The sequence below is a fragment of the Eubalaena glacialis genome, chromosome 4 (assembly GCF_028564815.1).
Source record: "Eubalaena glacialis isolate mEubGla1 chromosome 4, mEubGla1.1.hap2.+ XY, whole genome shotgun sequence".
NCBI lineage: Eukaryota > Metazoa > Chordata > Mammalia > Artiodactyla > Balaenidae > Eubalaena > Eubalaena glacialis.
The window spans coordinates 15,685,150-15,691,149 of NC_083719.1; positions in this window are offsets into that span (position 1 = coordinate 15,685,150).

Genomic DNA, 6,000 nt, shown 5'->3' on the forward strand with positions numbered 1-6,000 from the left:
AATCTGTATGGAGAAAATAAGTCCACATTATCAATCCCTCCCCTACCATGAGATTTGCCTTTATTGGGACCTGGAAAATACACCTTTTGACTTAGGGTTTTAACCAAGCTGGACGCTATGGGACCTTCCTGTGACAGACTCCTCCCCCATATCCTCTGCTGTAGATCCCCTCTGAAGTACCTGAATCATAGTATCTGCTGCACATTTCCTAACTTGTCATACAGATGCTAAAATTCCCGCCAAATGCAAGAAATTAACTATTTGATGACCATGAGCACATAGCCCCCATACCTACTGGAGCCTGAGGATTGATAATGTTAACCCCTGTGACACTGCCCTGTTGCCTCACTATCAACCAATCAGAAAATTGTGCACAAGCTGATCACATACCCTGGGATGCCTCGCCCTCACCTGGCCTTTAAAAATGCTTTCCTGAAACCCATCAGGAGAGATTGGGCTTTTTGAGCATTAGCTGTCCAGGGCTCCTTGTATGGAGCCTTACAATAAACACTCAACTTTCCTTCATTGCAACCCAGTGTCAGTAGATTGGCTTTACTGCACACGCACGGGGGTGAGTGGACCCAAGTGTTGGTTTAGTAACAGGTTCACCAAAATGTTAATGGATTAAAGAAAATAGTAAGGCATAACAGTAAAATAAGAGTGCAGCCCTAGGAGAAAACGGCATGGATTTTATTTTTAGCCCCACACTTGAGAGCAGTGTAGCTTTGAACACGTCTATTTCTCTGTGTGTAAAGTATAATAGTTACCCCAAGTGAATAAGATTTTTGTAAGGATTAAGTCAATCAAAAATGCAAAGCAATTAGCTCATTTATTGATAAAAAGTTCTCGTTAACTTTTAGCACCAATTATGAATATTATTTCAGTTGTAGTTATTATTAAATTATTATTGTTCCTAAATATGAAAATAATTTAGATTCTTTGTGTTTCTCCTTTTATTTTAAAATAAATTTATTTATTTATTTATTTGGCTGCGTTTGGTCTTAGTTGCTGCATGCGGGCTTTCTCTAGTTGCAGCGAGCGGGGGTTACTCTTAGTTGTGGTGCACGGGCTTCTCATCGTAGTGGCTTCTCTTGTTGTGGAGCATGGGCTCTAGGCACGTGGGTTTCAGTAGCTGTGGCATGCGGACTCAGTAGTTGTGGCTCACAGGCTCTAGAGCGCAGGCTCAGTAGTTGTGGCACGTGGGCTTAGTTGCTCCGCGGCATGTGGGATCTTCCTGGACCAGGGCTCAAACCGGTGTCCCCTGCATTGGCAGGCAGATTCTTAACCACTGCGCCACCAGGGAAATCCCTCTTCTTTTTTTTTTCAGACAGTCATTGGAAAGTTTAGGTGAGTCAAAGCAACAAACCACAGGGTTGTTTCTGTAATAGGAAGCTTGGAGATAATATATTATTTACGTTGATTAGGTAATTTCAAAGAAGAAAAATTATAGAAGATACAATAATATTAATGGGTTAAGTTGTATTTTTTGCAGTATGGTCCTTTCTTATTCATTCCAGTAAAAAAAAAATGTGGGATTTAGTGCTAAATAACATGATCAGACAATTTCCTCTGGGTATGCTCTCTATGAACTCTTAATCTTCCAATGCCGAGAAACCTTAATTAAAAAGGAAACTATTAGCAGTGTGCAATGTATTTAATGAGTGGGCAACTGACATCTCAATATGAAATGGGGCAATTGCATTTAAATAGAGAAAAGATGCTTAGAGTTCACTAAAAGTTCTTATATTATAAAGGTCTCATCTTTATTAACATTGAATTTTTTATACACACTTCTTTTAAATGGCCCACCTGAATGCCAGTGGGAGGTCTTTTTAGTTCATCATTCAAAACAATGTTTCAAATTAGTAGAATTACGTTCAGCTCTGTGACATTATATACTACTTTTACTATTTATTTGAATGTCTTTAATCTTCCCATTTGATGTTCTACCACCATTTTAGTGATAAAATTATTATTACATAATTTCTTTTGATAATTTTTCTAGTCTCTCCTATATGATCTGAATGCATCTAATCAGAATTCATTTTTCATATTGCTCTTGTAAACTAAGTATGCAAAAAAAGCCAAATGGACTAGTGAATGATTTGTTACAGAAAATACTACATATTGATATTTGGATATTTTTTCTTTAATTATCTTTCACTGGTTTTTAAAAACACATGTGAAGTTACATAGGGAATCACCACAGTACCTGAGCCATTCTGAGCACTCAAGAAAGATCGATTGAATATGAGTATGTTTGAATCTCTTTTTCTCCATCTGTGTGAAACTATTATAAATAAAAAGAAAATCCGGCAAAGGGAGAAAAGTGATATGTAGAATCTAGATCAAGTTGGTAACCAATTGAAATGAGTTTTACAAGGAGTGAAAGAAGGTCAGAAGATTAATTGACTGAGATTCATTTGGTCATAAAATGATTTTCCTCACCTTCAAATTAAAGTAAGACTATCAAGCTAATATGAAGTCGAAACTATATAGATAAATATGATAAGTATATTGAAAGTCAGCATGCCATAAACATTGTATGAATTTTGTTTTTTTATTTCTTCTATAAATTATTAAATATTACAACTTCTAGAAAAACAAAAACATGAGAAGCACTGTGTGCTACCACCCTTCTCTATCAAATCTAACATTTGGCCACACGTGTTTCATTAAAAAAAAAATGCTATTGAAGGCTAATAGCTATATATTTCTTCCCAATTCCCTTCCCTTATATCGAAATAAATAAAAATTTAATGCAATGTTTTATTGTGTTGTTTATCATATTTACCATAAAGCAGTTCTTTCCCTATGATCTAATTTTTCCCTAGTGTCTTTTGTGTCTTTTGCCACAGATGTGCTTGTGTGATTCTGAGAAAAAAAAAAAAAAAGCTATAGGTGTATATGTCTCTTTCTCACCTTGCATATATTCATTTCATAAACATGAAAAATAAAATAATATTTTTTCTGTTATGCTGTCATATTATTTTAAAATTTATATTTATTTTAATTGAGGTGTAATTTACAAATAAATTTGTATATATTTAAAGTGTATAACATGATGATTTGACATATGTATACTATGTGAAATGATTAGCACAATCAGTTAATTAACAGATTCATCACCTCACGTGGTTACCTCTATTTTTTCCTTTTTTTTGTCCATGCCACACAGCATGCAGGATCTTAGTTCCCTGACCCAGGATAGAACCTGTACGCCCTGGAGTGGAAGAGGGGAGTCTTAACTATTGGGCCGCCAGGGAAGTCCTTGTGGTTTCCTCTTTTCAATTTTTTATTTTTAATGATGAGAACACTTAAGGTTTACAGTCAGCAAATTTCAAGTACAAAACACAGTATTATTAAGTATAGTCATTGTGCTGAACATTGGATTCCCAGAACTTATTCATCTTATAGCTGAAGGCTTGAAATCTTTGACCAGCCTTTCCTGTATCCCTATCTTCCACCCTCACCTCCAACCCCTGGTAACCACTATTCTATCGTCCATTTCTGTGAGTTCACTTTTTTTTTTTTTTTTTTTTTTAAGACTGATGGAAGCCTAGGACACATGAGATGTCAACATTGGATATTCTTGCATCTGTCTTGCTTTAGAATACTGTTTTTATTTTTTGTTACATTCCTACCTCTCTCCATCCTATTTAATTGACTACATAGATAAAATATATTATAATGAATTTAAACGGAATTATAGGTGAGGATAATAAACTTGGGCCATTCCCAGTTATGTTACAACAGACTTATTCAATTATTTACCTTCTATTCTTGGTCCCTGAAAACACTGATTTTATCATAACTGGTAAAGAGTAAGAAAATGTACATTAAAATATGACAATGAGAAACTTTGGTATACAATGGGAAATATCTTTTAAATATCCACTTAGATTAATTTCACAGACTTTTGGATTTATTCAAAAGAAGAAAATATAACAACATCTGTGAAGTACTTTAAGATTTATTTGTTTCTTTTAGGTGAATATCATTATGTACCTTATGTTCTGTGGTATATCCTGAACAAGGAAGTATATTAGTTTAAATAGAGAGTCCTGAGTTTATATATAATTTCAATACCTAACTCTGTTATGAAATTTCATAACTCTCTGTTATGAAATTTCTCTGAAAGCTGTTCCTCAGAATTCCTCAGAATTTGAAATGAATCACTAACATCCAAGTATTTTCCAGGTTTAACCACTCTTTGTCTTCTAGTAAGCCATGTTTTTACCACGTGACTCTATTTACCCAGCCATAGCTGACTGGATAAGAGATAAACATTGACCAACAAAACAAAACAACAAGGAAAAAACCCAAACCAAACCAAACAAAAACAGCAACAACAAAAACCCTCTTGTTTTGGATATTTGCAACTATGTTGGTCTTTGTTGATTCCTTGAATTGGGGATGTTTGAACCCAAGATGAGTGACATATATCCTCCAATATGTGCTTGGCAAAGCAGAAAAAGTTGGTGCCATGGAAAAGAGAAAAGTAAAACTAAAAGGAAGAGAAAAAACATAAATGAGAAGTCAGGCGGTGAAAATGAGAAAAATTTACTCTATGACTTGAATGCTGCTTTTATTTTCTGTTCTCAGCCTGAAGACTCTTGCTTGTAATTTATGTCCTTGTGTTTCTCAGAATGAAATGCTATTATTCAGTCAGCCTGAATAAGTTTCATTAATTGTATCCAAATGATCCTACATTGCAACACTCACTATTAGTTTTGTCAGTATCATCGGGGTAAATAATGTCTCTTTATTTTAGCGAATCCAAACAAAATGAGATATTTGTGTTTAAGTCATTGACAGGAACCTAGGAGTTAGTGTGTCATCTTTGGGATTTTCCATAGTGGCACGTGGCTATTCAGTAAAGTGAAAACAAAGCTCTCATGTGAATGTCTGTTTAAATTTTCTGAATAAAATTATTAGCTTTAATAAAATATTTCCATAAATACTTTAATCTTTTCAGTATTATTAATATTTTGCTTGAAAAATAATTACTGTTAAGATAAGGTTGAAAAGCAGAACCTCTGGAACTCAGACCATGTGGCTTTGAAATCCTGGTTCTGTCTCTCTTTAGCTTGTAGTCTTGGGAAAGTTACTTAAAGTTATTTAAAATGGGAATATGATTGCAGTCACTTTATAAAAATATTATAAAAGGTAAAGGAGTTTATAAACTTAAAATCCTTGAAGCCATGATTCTTAGTGTTTAAGCATTTTTAAAATTAATTGTTTTGTAATTGTTTTTCAGTAGCATATCTTTAGGGAAAATATTTTTAAGAAGGTGTAAAGATAATATTACTGGGAAGTGAATACTACATGGATAATGGATTTTGTTGCATGGTAAAAGCACTGAGGAACAGCCAGCAAACATTTATTTCAAAAAGAAACAGTTGTACCCAGGTGCTTCATAATTGTAGCTTCCTGCATTCTCTCAAGTTCCTTGGAGACCCATTGACCAGGGTACTTTGATAACATAACCACGACCTGCATTCAGTCTTGCTAGGTGAGGGGGTAATTTGGTTACTAAGTTGTACAGTTGAATGCTACTTAAAGCTATGTGGAAAATAAACCTTCTCCAACTAATTTTCCTCCATGAGTAGTTGAAAAATATGAAATCCATTCCTTGCTAATAATCTTACACAGTTGCCTTTGAATCATATATCTATACTGCTGTCCCTATTCTTAAAGACATTAACCCTAAAGACTGTATTCAGTTTTGAATACTAGAAGTATAATAAGTCCTGGAGACTCTGGCAGTTGAGTTGATAGAAGCAGCAGGCTATTTTGACTTTTAGAAGTTTGAAGACCTCAATACCTAATGATTTGCCATTTCTTTTCTAAAAATCCTTTGCTGTAAGTTGTTCATATAATCAGCAATGTGTGAAATTTAGGTGTCTGACTCTGCTGTCTGCAGGGGACTCCTTTAATTTGGTGTTTGTCCTCACACTTAAATTCAGCCATCATAGAAGTCCATGCTTTGATTATTAT